The sequence below is a fragment of the Bombina bombina genome, chromosome 3 (genome assembly GCF_027579735.1).
Source record: "Bombina bombina isolate aBomBom1 chromosome 3, aBomBom1.pri, whole genome shotgun sequence".
In the NCBI taxonomy this organism is placed as follows: domain Eukaryota; kingdom Metazoa; phylum Chordata; class Amphibia; order Anura; family Bombinatoridae; genus Bombina; species Bombina bombina.
The window spans coordinates 973,365,101-973,382,486 of NC_069501.1; positions in this window are offsets into that span (position 1 = coordinate 973,365,101).

Here is a 17,386-nt window from a genome sequence, read left to right on the forward strand (position 1 = left end):
AAGCGTGCTAAATAATCCCCAAGATATAGCTGACATCTTTGACTCATTTTATCAAAAAGTGTATGAGCTCCCTAAACCCAGTAGTGAACCTAATCATCTGAAAAATATTGAAGAATTCCTTGCAGGCTGTCAGCTACCACAGTTAAATAAAGAGGAGTTAAATAACTTAAAGGGACAGTCTACACCTTGCTTATATGTTAGAATAAGTGCTGATAGTTCTATCTCACCCCCTTTACCCTACGGAGTTTGCCTCACAAACGGAGATCTCAGAAATAAAAACGTTGTTTTCAGACGTTAAAGATGGCTGACAAACTCCGCCCATTCCCTTCTTCTCCTACCTTGAACTCCCCTTCTCTTTCGATATCATACTTGTGCACGGTCAACCTCAATCTCTTGGGAGGGGGGGATAAACAGAGGTCTTGAACAGGGGTGTTTTATTGTTCTACTGCGCCAACTAGGGCTGCAACTATTATTTTTTGGATTAATCGACTAATCGGATAAAAAAAAAAAAAAAAAGAAAATTGTTTCCTATATTTTAAATAAAATCCACATACTGAGTGTTACAAATATAAACTTTAAACTAAAACTTTACATAAACACAACTGTTTGTCCAATTTTTAAGCAGCAGAGCACAGTTTTATAATGAAACAAAACCAAAATCTGTTTGAAAAGAGGTAGAACTAGAAAGAGTTAGACTATCACTGTTAGTAGCATTCTGTTATTCACTCTTTCAGAAACTTTGCATTGAAAAGCAAAAATATCAACATGTCCACATGCTTCTGGCTAAGGCTGGTTCTCTGTTTGCAGCTATATTTCCTGCAGCAGAGAAGAGGCACTCAGATGGTGTTGAGGTGCTTGAGATGCAAAAGTAGGGTTTTTGCCAATTTCACCAAAGTGGGATATTTATCTTTGTTAGCTCTTCACCAATGCAAAGTGTTTTCCACCTTGGCAAGGGGCCTCTAAATAAAGTAACCCTTGACTTCATTCTAACATAAAAAAATATCTTGAATATCTATATGCAATGGTAAATAACCAGCTATAAGGTTAGGGGAAAATATCTAGTCCGCTCTAAAAAACAGATATATACTTATAAAGGTTGAATCTGGTACATATTATCACAATTTATAAAAAATATAAAAACATAATTTATGCTTACCTGATAAATTCCTTTCTTCTGTAGTGTGATCAGTCCACGGGTCATCATTACTTCTGGGATATTACTCCTCCCCAACAGGAAGTGCAAGAGGATTCACCCAGCAGAGCTGCATATAGCTCCTCCCCTCTACGTCACTCCCAGTCATTCGACCAAGGACCAACGAGAAAGGAAAAGCCAAGGGTGAAGTGGTGACTGGAGTATAAATTAAAAAATATTTACCTGCCTTAAAAACAGGGCGGGCCGTGGACTGATCACACTACAGAAGAAAGGAATTTATCAGGTAAGCATAAATTATGTTTTCTTCTGTTAAGTGTGATCAGTCCACGGGTCATCATTACTTCTGGGATACCAATACCAAAGCAAAAGTACACGGATGACGGGAGGGATAGGCAGGCTCTTTATACAGAAGGAACCACTGCCTGAAGAACCTTTCTCCCAAAAATAGCCTCCGATGAAGACAAAGTGTCAAATTTGTAAAATTTGGAAAAAGTATGAAGCGAAGACCAAGTTGCAGCCTTGCAAATCTGTTCAACAGAGGCCTCATTCTTGAAGGCCCAAGTGGAAGCCACAGCTCTAGTAGAATGAGCTGTAATTCTTTCAGGAGGCTGCTGTCCAGCAGTCTCATAAGCTAAACGAATTATGCTACGAAGCCAAAAAGAAAGAGAGGTAGCGGAAGCTTTTTGACCTCTCCTCTGCCCAGAGTAAATGACAAACAGAGAAGACGTTTGTCGAAATTCCTTAGTTGCCTGTAAGTAAAATTTTAGAGCACGGACTACATCCAGGTTGTGCAGTAGACGTTCCTTCTTTGAAGAAGGATTTGGGCATAAAGAAGGAACAACAATCTCTTGATTGATATTCCTGTTAGTAACTACCTTAGGTAAGAACCCAGGTTTAGTACGCAGGACTACCTTATCGGAATGAAAAATCAAATAAGGAGAATCACAATGTAAGGCTGATAATTCAGAGACTCTTCGAGCCGAGGAAATAGCCATTAAAAATAGAACTTTCCAAGATAACAACTTTATATCAATGGAATGAAGGGGTTCAAACGGAACGCCCTGTAAAACATTAAGAACAAGGTTTAAACTCCATGGTGGAGCAACAGTTTTAAACACAGGCTTAATCCTGGCCAAAGCCTGACAAAAAGCCTGGACGTCAGGAACTTCTGACAGACGTTTGTGTAACAGAATGGACAGAGCTGAGATCTGTCCCTTTAAAGAACTAGCAGATAAACCCTTTTCTAAACCTTCTTGTAGAAAAGAGAATATCCTAGGAATCCTAACCTTACTCCAAGAGTAACCTTTGGATTCACACCAATATAGGTATTTACGCCATATCTTATGGTAAATCTTTCTGGTAACAGGTTTCCTAGCCTGTATTAAGGTATCAATAACTGACTCAGAAAACCCACGTCTTGATAAAATCAAGCGTTCAATTTCCAAGCAGTCAGCTTCAGAGAAGTTAGATTTTGATGTTTGAAGGGACCCTGTATCAGAAGGTCCTGTTTCAGAGGTAGAGACCAAGGTGGACAGGATGACATGTCCACCAGGTCTGCATACCAAGTCCTGCGTGGCCACGCAGGTGCTATTAGAATCACTGATGCTCTCTCTTGTTTGATTCTAGCAATCAATCGAGGAAGCAACGGGAAGGGTGGAAACACGTAAGCCATCCTGAAGTCCCAAGGTGCTGTCAGAGCATCTATCAGGACTGCTCCTGGATCCCTGGATCTGGACCCGTAACGAGGAAGCTTGGCGTTCTGTCGAGACGCCATGAGATCTATCTCTGGTTTGCCCCAATGTCGAAGTATTTGGGCAAAGACCTCCGGATGAAGTTCCCACTCCCCCGGATGAAAAGTCTGACGACTTAAGAAATCCGCCTCCCAGTTCTCCACTCCCGGGATGTGGATTGCTGACAGGTGGCAAGAGTGAGACTCTGCCCAGCGAATTATCTTTGATACTTCCATCATAGCTAGGGAGCTTCTTGTCCCTCCCTGATGGTTGATGTAAGCTACAGTCGTGATGTTGTCCGACTGAAACCTGATGAACCCCCGAGTTGTCAACTGGGGCCAAGCCAGGAGGGCATTGAGAACTGCTCTCAATTCCAGAATGTTTATTGGCAGGAGACTCTCCTCCTGACTCCATTGTCCCTGAGCCTTCAGAGAATTCCAGACGGCACCCCAACCTAGAAGGCTGGCGTCTGTTGTTACAATTGTCCAGTCTGGTCTGCTGAATGGCATCCCCCTGGACAGATGTGGCCGAGAAAGCCACCATAGAAGAGAATTTCTGGTCTCTTGATCCAGATTCAGAGAAGGGGATAAGTCTGAGTAATCCCCATTCCACTGACTTAGCATGCACAGTTGCAGTGGTCTGAGGTGTAAGCGTGCAAAGGGTACTATGTCCATTGCCGCTACCATTAAGCCGATTACCTCCATGCATTGAGCCACTGACGGGTGTTGAATGGAATGAAGGGTGCGGCAAGCACTTTGGAGTCTTGTTAGCCTGTCCTCTGTCAGGTAAATCTTCATTTCTACAGAATCTATAAGAGTCCCCAGGAAGGGAACTCTTGTGAGTGGAACGAGTGAACTTTTCTTTTCGTTCACCTTCCATCCATGTGACCTTAGAAATGCCAGCACTAACTCTGTATGAGACTTGGCAGTTTGAAAGCTTGAAGCTTGTATCAGAATGTCGTCTAGGTATGGAGCTACCGAGATTCCCCGCGGTCTTAGTACCGCCAGAAGAGCACCCAGAACCTTTGTGAAGATTCTTGGAGCTGTAGCCAATCCGAATGGAAGAGCCACAAACTGGTAATGCCTGTCTAGGAAGGCAAACCTTAGGTACCGATAATGATCTTTGTGAATCGGTATGTGAAGGTAAGCATCTTTTAAATCTACAGTGGTCATGTACTGACCTTCTTGGATCATAGGTAAAATTGTCCGAATAGTCTCCATCTTGAACGATGGAACTCTTAGGAATTTGTTTAGGATCTTTAAGTCCAGGATTGGTCTGAAAGTTCCCTCTTTTTTGGGAACCACAAACAGATTTGAGTAAAACCCCTGTCCCTGTTCTGATCGTGGAACTGGATGGATTACTCCCATTAACAAGAGCTCTTGTACGCAGCGTAGAAACGCCTCTTTCTTTGTCTGGATTGTTGACAATCTTGACAGATGAAATCTCTCTCTTGGAGGAGAGTATTTGAAGTCCAGAAGGTATCCCTGAGATATTATCTCTAGCGCCCAGGGATCCTGAACATCTCTTGCCCAAGCCTGGGCGAAGAGAGAAAGTCTGCCCCCCACTAGATCCGATCCCGGATCGGGGGCCCTCAATTCATGCTGTTTTAGGGGCAGCAGCAGGTTTCCTAGTCTGCTTGCCCTTGTTCCAGGACTGGTTAGATTTCCAGCCTTGTCTGTAGCGAGCAACAGCTCCTTCCTGTTTTGGTGCAGAGGAAGTTGATGCTGCTCCTGCTTTGAAATTACGAAAGGAACGAAAATTAGACTGTCTAGTCTTGGCTTTGGCTTTGTCCTGAGGCAGGGCATGGCCTTTACCTCCTGTAATGTCAGCGATAATCTCTTTCAACCCGGGCCCGAATAAGGTCTGCCCTTTGAAAGGTATATTAAGCAATTTAGACTTAGAAGTAACATCAGCTGACCAGGATTTTAGCCACAGCGCCCTGCGTGCCTGAATGGCGAATCCTGAATTCTTCGCCGTAAGTTTAGTAAGATGTACTACGGCCTCCGAAATGAATGAATTAGCTAGTTTAAGGACTCTAAGCCTGTCCGTAATGTCGTCCAGAGTAGCTGAACCAATGTTCTCTTCCAGAGACTCAATCCAGAATGCCGCTGCAGCCATGATCGGCGCAATGCATGCAAGGGGTTGCAATATAAAACCTTGTTGAACAAACATTTTCTTAAGGTAACCCTCTAACTTTTTATCCATTGGATCTGAAAAAGCACAGCTATCCTCCACCGGGATAGTGGTACGCTTAGCTAAGGTAGAAACTGCTCCCTCCACCTTAGGGACCGTTTGCCATAAGTCCCTTGTGGTGGCGTCTATTGGAAACATTTTTCTAAATATCGGAGGGGGTGAGAACGGCACACCGGGTCTATCCCACTCCTTAGTAACAATTTCAGTAAGTCTCTTAGGTATAGGAAAAACCTCAGTACTCGTCGGTACCGCAAAATATTTATCCAACCTACACATTTTCTCTGGGATTGCAACTGTGTTACAATCATTCAGAGCCGCTAACACCTCCCCTAGTAATACACGGAGGTTTTCCAGTTTAAATTTAAAATTTGAAATATCTGAATCCAGTCTGTTTGGATCAGAACCGTCACCCACAGAATGAAGTTCTCCGTCCTCATGTTCTGCCACCTGTGACGCAGTGTCTGACATGGCCCTAATATTATCAGCGCACTCTGTTCTCACCCCAGAGTGATCACGCTTACCTCTTAGTTCTGGTAATTTAGCCAAAACCTCAGTCATAACAGTAGCCATATCCTGTAATGTGATTTGTAATGGCCGCCCAGATGTATTCGGCGCTACAATATCACGCACCTCCCTCTGAGCGGGAGATGTAGGTACTGACACGTGAGGCGAGTTAGTCGGCATAACTCTCCCCTCGTTGTTTGGTGAAATTTGTTCAATTTGTACAGATTGATTTTTATTTAAAGTAGCATCAATACAGTTAGTACATAAATTTCTATTGGGCTCCACTTTGGCATTGCAACAAATGACACAGGTATCATCCTCTGAATCAGACATGTTTAACACACTAGCAAATAAACTTGCAACTTGGAAATACAATTCAATTAGAATAATATTAAAACGTACTGTGCCTTTAAGAAGCACAGAAGATCTATGACAGTTGAAAATTAATAAATTGAAACAGTTATAGCCTCAATCCTTGTAAACAACACAACTTTAGCAAAGGTTTAATCCCATTAGCAAAGATAACAAATTCTGAAAGCAGGAAACAAATTACAGAATAAACGTTTTTTATCTCAGTCAAACTATAATTCTCACAGCTCTGCTGAGAGAAATTACCTCCCTCAAAATAAGTTTTGAAGACCCCTGAGCTCTGTAGAGATGAACCGGATCATGCAGGGAATACAATGAGTTGCTGACTGAAATATTTGATGCATAGTAAAAGCGCCAAAAAACGGCCCCTCCCCCTCACACACAGCAGTGAGGGAGAACAGAAACTGTCAGAAAACAGATTAAGCAACTGCCAAGTGGAAAAATAGTGCCCAAACATTTATTCACTCAGTACCTCAGCAAATGAAAACGATTTTACATTCCAGCAAAAACGTTAAACATAATCTCTAGTTATTAAACAGCTTTATGTATTTCTTACAGTGTAATTCTAGTGAAGTACCATTCCCCAGAATACTGAAGTGTAAAGTATACATACATGACATTATATCGGTATGGCAGGATTTTCTCATCAATTCCATTGTCAGAAAATAAAAACTGCTACATACCTCTATGCAGATTCATCTGCCCGCTGTCCCCTGATCTGAAGTTTACCTCTCCTCAGATGGCCGAGAAACAGCAATATGATCTTAACTACTCCGGCTAAAATCATAACAAAAACTCTGGTAGATTCTTCTTCAAACTCTGCCAGAGAGATAATAACACACTCCGGTGCTATTTTAAAATAACAAACTTTTGATTGAAGATATAAAACTAAGTATAATCACCATAGTCCTCTCACACATCCTATCTAGTCGTTGGGTGCAAGAGAATGACTGGGAGTGACGTAGAGGGGAGGAGCTATATGCAGCTCTGCTGGGTGAATCCTCTTGCACTTCCTGTTGGGGAGGAGTAATATCCTAGAAGTAATGATGACCCGTGGACTGATCACACTTAACAGAAGAAAAAAACAATAAAAAAGAAAATGTATGCTTACCAGATAAATGTATTTCTTTTTTGACACGATGACTCCACGGATCATCTTAATTACTATTGGGAATACCACTTCTGCCCTGCAGGAGGCGGCAAAGAGCTCCACAGCAAAGCTGTTAAATATCGCCTCTCTTCCCTCCCAACCCAGTCATTCAACCGAAGTAAAGGAGAGAAAGGAAGTAACAAGGTGCAGAGGTGTCTGAAATTTATAAGAAACCAACAACCTGTCTATAAAACAGGGCGGGCCGTGGACTCATCGTGTCAAAAAAGAAATACATTTATCAGGTAAGCATAAATTTTCTTTACTTTTTAGTAACACGATGAGTCCACGGATCATCTAAATTACTATTGGGAATCAATACCCAAGCTAGAGTACACAGATGATACGGGAGGGACAAGAGAGGGAACCTAAACGGAAGGCAACACTGCTTGAAGAACTTTTTTTCCAAAGCAAAAGTGTCAAATTTGTAAAATTTTGAAAAAGTGTGAAGAGAGGACCAAGTTGCAGCTTTGCAAATCTGTTCCACAGAAGCTTCATTTTTGAATGCCTATGAGGAAGCAACAGCCCTCGTGGAATGAGCCGAAACTCTCTCTGGAGGCTGCTGTCCAGCAGTCTCATATGCAAAACGTATGATACTCTTCAGCCAAAAAGAAAGAAGTAGCCGTAGCCTTCTGTCCCTTACATTTTCCTGAGAAAACCACAAACAAAGCAGAAGACTGATAAAAATTCTTAGTCGCCTGCAGGTAAAATTTTAAGGCATGAACCACGTCCAAATTGTGTATAAGCCGTTCCTTCTGAGAAGAAGGATTAGGACACAAGGAAGGAACAACAATCTCCTGATTAATGTTCCGATCAGAAACAACTTTAGGAAGAAATCCTAATTTAGTATGTAAAACTACCTTATCTGAATGAAAAATAAGGTAAGGAGACTCATACTGCAATGCCGAGAACTCTGACACTCTGCGAGCAGAAGAAATAGCAACAAGAAATAAAACTTTCCAAGATAAGAACTTAATATCTAAGGAATGCATAGGCTCAAACAGAGCCCCTTGAAGAACTTTAAGAACCAAATTAAGACTCCATGGAGGAGTAACTGGTTTGAACACAGGACTGATCCTGACCAAGGCCTGACAAAAAGATTGTACATCTGGAACATCTGCCAGATGTTTGTGTAACAAAATAGATAAGGCAGAAATCTGAACCTTTAGGGAACTTGTCAATAATCCTTTCTCCAAACCCTCTTGGAGAAAGGACAAAATTCTAGGAATCCTAACTCTACTCCAGGAGTAGCCCTTGGACTCACACCAATAGAGATATTTACGCCATATCTTATGGTAAATCTTTCTAGTTACAGGTTTACGAGCCTGAATCATGGTCTCTATGACCGATTCTGAAAAGCCCCGCTTGGATAAAATTAAGCGTTCAATCTCCAAGCAGTCAGCTTCAGAGAAACTAGATTTGGGTGAAGGAAGGGCCCTTGAATTAGAAGGTCCTTCCTCAACGGAAGTCTCCAAGGTGGCAGAGATGACATGTCCACCAGATCTGCATACCAAATCCTGCGAGGCCAAACCGGTGCAATGAGGATCACTGAGGCCCTCTCCTGCTTGATTCGAGCAATAACCAGAGGAAGAAGAGCAAACGGAGGAAATAGGTATGCCAGACTGAAGGTCCAAGGGACTGCCAGAGCGTCTATCAGTACCGCCTGAGGGTCCCTGGACCTCGACCGTACCTCGGAAGCTTGACATTCTGCCGAGATGCCATGAGATCCAATTCTGGCTGACCCCATTAGAGAATCAGGCTGGAAAACACTTCCGGATGGAGTTCCCACTCCTCCGGATGAAAGGTCTGCCTGTTTAGGAAGTCCGCCTCCCTGTTGTCCACCCCTGGGATGTGGATCGCCGACAGACAGCAAGAGTGAGTCTCCACCCACTGAATTATTTTGGTTACCTCTGTCATCGCTAAGGAACTCCTCGTTCCTCCTTGATGATTGATGTAAGCCACTGAAGTTATATTGTCTGACTGGAACCTGATAAACTGGACCGAGGCTAACTGGGGCCAGGCTAGAAGCGCATTGAAGATCGCTCTCAGTTCCAGAATGTTTATAGGTAGAGCAGACTCTGACTGAGTCCAAACTCCCTGAGCCTTTAGGGAGCCCCAGACTGCTCCCCATCCTAGAAGGCTGGCGTCTGTTGTCACAATCACCCAAGTTGGTCTGCGAAAGCAAGTTCCCTGGGAGAGATGATCCCGAGACAACCACCATTGAAGAGAATCCCTTGACTCCTGCGTAATCTCTGTTCCATTGCCTGAGCATACTTAACTGCAGAGGTCTGAGATGGAACCGAGCAATGGGGATGATGTCCATTGCCACTACCATCAGTCCAATTACCTCCATGCACTGAGCCACTGATGGCCGAGGAGTGGACTGAAAAGCTAGACAAGTATCGAAAACCTTTGATTTACTGACTTCTGTCAGAAAAATCTTCATTGATAGGGAATCTATTATGGTTCCCAAGAAAGTTACCTTTGTATTTGGGACTAAGGAACTCTTTCCTAAATTTACCTTCCATCTGTGAGATCTCAGGAAGGATAACAACATTTCCGTGTGGGATCTTGCTTGTTGTAAGGATGGCGCCTGGACTAGTATGTCGTCCAGATAGGGCGCCACTGCAATGCCCCGTAACCGAAGCACCGCCAACAGCGATCCCAGAACCTTTGAGAAAATTCTGGGAGCTGTGGCAAAACCGAAGGGAAGAGCCATGAATTGGTAGTGTTTGTCTAGAAAAGAAAACCTTAGAAACTTGTGATAATCCCTGTTAAAGGGAGCATGTAGGTACGCTTCCTTTAAATCGACAGTTGTCATAAATTGACCCTCTTGGACCAAAGGGAGAATTGAACGAATAGTTTCCATCTTGAAGAATGGTACTCTGAGGAATTTGTTTAGACTCTTGAGATCTAAAATAGGCCTGAAGGTTCCCTCTTTTTTGGGAACTACAGATTGGAATAAAATCCCAGACCCTGTTCCTGTATCCGAAAAGGAACTATCACTCCCAGGTCGGAGAGGTCTCCTACACAGTGTAAGAACGCCTCTCTTTTTGTCTGGTCTACAGATAATCTTGAAAACAGAAACCTGCCTCTGGGAGGAAAACCTTTGAACTCTAATTTGTATCCCTGGGACACTATTTCTACTGCCCAGGGATCCAGAATATCTCGAACCCAAGCCTGAGCAAAGAAGGAAAGTCTGCCCCCAACAAGATCCGGTCCCATATCGGGGGCAGGCCCTTCATGCTGTCTTTGATTCAATAGCAGGCTTCTTGGATTGTTTTCCCTTATTCCAAGACTGATTGGATCTCCATGAAGGTTTAGACTGTTCCTGCTTGCAGGTGGAAGAGGAAGAATTTCCATTGAAATTTTGAAAGGAACAAAAATTACTCTGTCGTCCCTTTTGTTTGTTTCTCTTATCCTGAGGGAAGAGACGACCCTTACCTTCCGTGATGTCAGAAATTATTTCCGTCAAGCCAGGTCCAAACAAGGTCTTCCCCTTGTAAGGAATCGCTAAAAGCTTAGACTTAGAGCAGTGATTTGCAACCTTTTTTTTGCTGTGGCACACTTTTTTATATTAAAAAATCCTGTGGCACACCACCATCCCAAAATTTTACAAAATCACACATTGTAGCCTAATACAGGATATATATATATATATATACACACTGTACTGTGCTGTCATGCCATGCCTCCTACAAACTATACATGGCATATTAACATTCATTCACAAACACCCCCGCACTGTTGTCAGTCTGCCGCGGCACACCTGAGGATCTCTCACGGCACACTGGTTGAAAAACACTGACTTAGAGGATACATCAGCAGACCAAGGTTTTAACCATAAGGCTCTGCGAGCTAGAACAGAGAAACCTGAAATCTTTGCTCCCAGTTTGATAACTTGAAGGGAAGCATCCGTAATAAAGGAATTAGCCAATTTAAGAGCTTCTATCCTATCCTGGATCTCGTCCAGGGGAGTTTCTGTCCTGATAGCATCAGACAACGCATCAAACCAATATGCCGTCGCACTAGTGACGGTAGCAATGCACACAGCTGGCTGCCATTATAAGCCCTGGTGTACATACATCTTTTTGAGTAATCCCTCAAAAAAAATTTCCATAGGATCTTTGAAAGCACAACTATCCTCTATGGGTATAGTAGTTCTCTTAGCTAATGTGGAACAGCTCCTTCCACCTTGGGGACTGTTTGCCAAGCCTCCTTAACCGAGTCGACTATCGGAAACATCTTTTTAAATATAGGAGATAGAGAAAAAGGTATACCCGGTCTTTTCCACTCCTTAGCAATGATCTCAGAAGCTCGGTCTGGTACCGGAAAAACGTATGTCGAGGAAGGTACCTCAAAATATTTGTTCAGCTTACTGAATTTGTTAGGATTAATAACGACCGTGGAGTCGCTGTCGTCCAATGTAGCTAAAACCTCCTTAAGTAACAGACGGAGGTGCTCTAGCTTAAACCTGAAGGATACAACTTCAGTATCAGCAAGAGGAATTACACTGTCAGAATCTGAAATTTCTCCTTCAGATGCTACTAAGTTATCCTCCTCCTCAGGCTTCTGGCAGGGGACATCTGAAATAGCAACAACTGCATCAGAAACCTCGCTAACTGAATGTCTTATTTTCCTCTTACGCTTTCCGTGCAACATTGGGAAAGCAGACAACGCATCTGAAACTGCGGAAGACATGAGAGAAGCGATGTCTTTTGAAGTAACTCCAGCAGGAGCTAGAGAGGAAGCGCAGGGCACTCACTGCATGTGAGGGCGGTAAAATTTGGGGCGCTTGAGGAGAAAGCTGCGGCATATATTGAACATTGTCATTAGATTCCTGAACAGCATCCTCTTTAGAAAATGTTGGCTCAGAAAAGAGTCTATCCCTGTAGCTTAAAGTTCTCTCAATACATGAGAAACAGAAAGGGATTGGTGGTTCCAAATTGGCATCGAAACATAAAGAGCAAGTGACACTTTGTAAGGCCTCTTGGTCCATTGTAAAACACAATTAAACAATTTGACATAAAAAGATTAAATTTTATTAAAGAAACACCTCTACACCTCAGCAACACCTTGCTGAGGTGCCTACCTCCTCTGAGCAGGAGCCGTATGTTCACACAAATTAGACTTCAGTCGCACAGTCAGTCTCCGGTGTAAACACGCTTAGCTATGTCGGTCTCCGGAGTTAACAGGCAGCTATGATTAGAGATGCGTAGTATGCCTTCCTACAATAGAGCGGAGTGAACGGAAAAAGGGAGCTCAATACTTGCCGCTTCCTAGAGTACCTCCCATCATGGGCGTGTCACTAAGGAATCTCCCGGTCGGTTATTTAAGTTATAAAAACCGCCAGGAGATGTGGAACCACCGCAATTATTAGAACCTGCCCCAGTGCACAATCTTGCACTACTTTAAAAATAATAAACTCTTGATTGAAGAATCTTTTCTAACACCTAATTTACCACCTCCTTGCTCTTATCGTAGGCAAAGATAATGACTGGGTTGGGAGGGAAGGGAGGTGATATTTAACAGCTTTGCTGTGGTGCTCTTTGCCGCCTCCTGCAGGGCAGGAGTGGTATTTCCAATAGTAATTAAGAGGATTCGTAGACTCATCGTGTCATTAAAAAGAAAACAAATCAAAAGCGCTAAGGACTATATATCAATAACAGGATAAAGCCTTACACATTTATTTATACAGTACATATAATCAGCAATAGCAAGCAATATGCTAATAATTGTGCAAACAGACAAAAAACATCAATTTAAATAACTCCCATCAATCTAGGGGCTAGGTGTAAATAACAAGCTTGGCACTATATTAGGGCTGCCCGATTAATCGCATATGCGATTTAAAACTGCAATTAATCGCCGCGATTTTAAAACCCCGAGAGTTTGCGAATTTTTGCTAAATAAAAAAATCCTCAAAAGTGGCTGTAATATTGATTTGTTTGTGATTTCTTGCAAACCAGCTCCATCTAGTGGTTGCTTTTAGCACACATTTGTAAAATGGCTGTTTTTACTTTCACTTTCTGTTCTCATAAGCAGCCGATCAATCTAGAAGTCTAAAAGCAGAGCACATGCAGGAATGAAGAGCAGAGAAAGCCACTTACTTATATTTCCCCCTAGGGCCGTCTGAAACTTAGGGTATGTAATCATTATGGAACCTCCCACACAATGTCCTGCTCCTCTGAGAAACGGCTCAAATACATAGCAGATGCAGTTAACCCCACGGCTCCCAAAAAGGCTACAACTGCAGTCCCCTCTGCTACTGGGTTAACTTAACTGGATCTACAATGTTTTTTTATTTATTTATATATATATATATATATATATATATATATATATATATATATATATATATATATATATATATATATATATATATATATCTGTGTGCAACTGTGTATGTGATATGTATGTATCTATGTATGTATGTATATATACAGGTATACCTCACTTTACAGCGCTTCACTTTACAGCGCTTCGCTAATACAGCGCTTTGTGGAGCTGAAGTTCAACCTCCAAGGATTTTGAAATAGGGCTGTAGTCATTGTGAGATTGTGAGAAAAGTGACTGGCACCTTTTTGTTAGGCACAGTTCACTCTGTTTACAGCATTTCAGTGCAAACTGTGTCTCAGTGTTATAGACTGGCAAATTTTACTACAGTCATTGTCACTATTTTACAGGTACAGTATTTATTGAATACTGTACTGTGCTAGTATTAAACTAAACTTAGTGCTATTGCACACTTAATATATATAAGTTCAAACATGTTTTCAAGCTTTTAAATACACTGGCAAGTGAAAAGAAAGCTAAAACCGCATTGTTTCACTTTAAGGCGGTTTTCACTTTACAGCGGGGCTCTGGTCCCTAACCCGCTGTATGAGCGGGGTATACCTGTATATATATATATATATATATATATATATATATATATAAATTGTGTGTGTGTGTATTTGGCTTATACTGTTTCACTTGTTAATCATACCACTGTCCACTGTTAGAATGACTGTCCAAGAAAACATGATAATGTTGTGTGTCATAAGACCTAATAACTGTCTAGTGGCTACTATTTAATCACATCACAGGCAGCAAATTTTATTTTAACTATTTTGTGGTTTGTATTTTTATGCTCCAAGAGTGTATTGGACATTGAGAAACATGTACATTAAGATTCTGTAGTGTTAAATAAACTTTAGAATGCAAAATGAAGGTGTTATAGTCATTTATAAAAAAATCGCGATTAAATCGCAATTGCGTTTTTCCCCCCAAAAATTGCGATTTTTTTTTTTTGGAACATATCGCCCAGCCCTACACTATATCATGAATAGCATAGTTACAAATCATCTGATTTAATATAAACAATCCAAATGATGACTATTATATCTGATTTGCACATAAGCCAGGGGTAGTTGTAAACTTATACTGTCCTGAAAAAGTGAAAAGTAGACGTCTGTAGACGTCCTTTAGGCTAAGGACATAACCATAAAACACAATACCATGTGCAGGAGTTCATTAGAGTGAAGCTGCTGGTGTTGTGCACAGACCAAACCAACTAATCGATTATGACGATTAGTTGTTGCAGCTCTAGCGCCAACTTACATGAGAACTATATCCTTTAAATCCGACCAAGTTTTATACAGGTATGAGTCAAAATATTGAAACTTGCTTTAGAGGCTGTGGAAACAGAAGCATCTATTTTCACATGTGGTGGGAATGCCCATATGTCACAAATATCTGGAGTTAGAATTCAGAGTTATTAGGAGTTGTTTTGACAAAAACATTACTTTAACTCTGCTCTTCAATATAACCCCCTTAGAACCCTATCCCCTATTGCCAATAAACTCTTAGCAATGATTTGTACTGCTACTAGAGTCTGTATAGCCAGATATTGGGGGGAAAAATACCCACTTTTAAAATTGTCAAACATAAGATACATTATTATTTATTACCACATGAGTAGCTTCTCAGCTGATATCTTAGACAAAAAGGATCAATTTCTAGAACTATGGGAACCGTGGATATTATATATTGAATCTAAACGTTGCAAATGAGTATGAAAAAACTCATAGGATAGCTTTATTGCTCATTATTGAAACCAGGTTGTTTAGTTTTGGAGATGAAAATACAAGTAGGAGAGTTGAGCCCCCTCTGGGAACTCTGGAATTGATTTGATGAAAATGGTGTTCTTTTACATATCGAATGTCCGTTGAGCTTCTGTTTTTTGTTTTTTTTAGCTTGTCGGACCTTGACAACAATGTGTAATTCCCATTACTGCTCATTTCATGAAATGCTCTAGGATAATTGATAACTCTAGATGACTGTACTTGAGAACACCTATTCTTCCAATGACCATTTGTATTGTTTCACGATGACATCGGTGTAATTTTCACTTATTTAAAAAACAATCAAAAAAAAAAAATCATTAAAAGTTATTTTTATACTCCTGTATCAGTTAGATTACAAGTCTGTGCGTTCGACTTTTATCGCTGAAAATATGGTCATTTCAGCGTTAAAACAGCACTGCAGCCATTAGCCTTTTAGCCTGTAACGCAACGTCAGTACCGCACTCTTAAAAATGACGTTTTTTTAATGAGATTCCCATAGCGCTGGTATTATGAGTTTTGCGGTCAGGCTAAAAAAAACGGCATTACAGCCTAAAACAACAAGATCCGTACCGCCATCTAAAGTCAGTAGTTATGAGCTTTACACTACAAATCTGTTACATAAAACTCATAACTAAACTGCTACAAAGTACACTAAAACACCCATAAACTAACTATTAACCCCTAAACCGAGGCCCTCCCGCATTGCAAATACTATATTAACGTTATTAACCCCTAATCTGCCGCTCCTGACATCGCCAGCACTTTAATAAACTTATTAACCCCTAAACCGCCATCCTCCCGCATCGCAAACACTATTTAAATATAATTATCCCCTAATCTGCCGTACGCCAACATCACCCCCACTATACTAAAGTTATTAAACCCTACACCGCCACCACTATAATAAACCTATTAACCCCTAAACCGCAAGTCCCCCACAATGAAATATACTAAAGTAAACTTTTAACCCCTAAACCGAAAGTCCCCACATCGCAATAAACTAAATAGAACTAGTAACCCTTAAACCTAAACATAACCCTAACTTTAGATTAAAATTACAATTTCCCTTTCTTAAATTAAAACTTACCTGTCAAATTAAAAAAACTAAGTTTAAACTAACAATTAAACTAATATAATTATTAAACTAAAATTAAACTAACTACCAATTAAATTAAACTAAACTACACATTAAAAAAATCCTAACACTACTCTAAAAATGACAAACGATCTAAATACAAAAAATAACAAACACTAAAGTACGAAAAATAAACAAAATTATCAAAAAGAAAAAAGAATTACACCTATTATAATAGCCCTATCAAAATAAAAAAAAAACCCCTAGCCTACAATAAACTACCAATAGCCCTTAAAAGGGCCTTTTGTAGGGCATTGCCCTAAGTTAAACAGCTCTTTTACCTGTAAAAACAAATACAAAGACCCCCCAACAGTAAAACCCACCACCCAAACAACCCCCGAAATAAAAAACCTAACTCTAACAAAAACCTAAGCTACCCATTTCCCTAAAAAGGGCATTTGGATGGGCATTGCCCTTAAAAGGGAATTTTGCTCTTTTACATGCCCAAACCCTAATCTAAAATAAAATCCCACCCAAAAAAACCTTAAAAAACATAATTTATGCCTACCTGATAAATTCCTTTCTCCTGTAGTGTAGTCAGTCCACGGGTCATCATTACTTATGGGATATTAACTCCTCCCCAACAGGAAGTGCAAGAGGATCACCCAAGCAGAGCTGCTATATAGCTCCTCCCCTCTACGTCACACCCAGTCATTCGACCAGGAACCAAACGAGAAAGGAGAAACTATAGGGTGCAGTGGTGACTGGAGTATAATTAAAAAATTTAGACCTGCCTTAAAAAACAGGGCGGGCCGTGGACTGACTACACTACAGGAGAAAGGAATTTATCAGGTAAGCATAAATTATGTTTTCTCCTGTTAAGTGTAGTCAGTCCACGGGTCATCATTACTTATGGGATACCAATACCAAAGCTAAGTACACGGATGACGGGAGGGACAGGCAGGATCTCTATACGGAAGGAACCACTGCCTGAAGAACCTTTCTCCCAAAAACAGCCTCCGAAGAAGCAAAAGTGTCAAATTTGTAAAATTTGGAAAAAGTATGAAGAGAAGACCAAGTTGCAGCCTTGCAAATCTGTTCAACAGA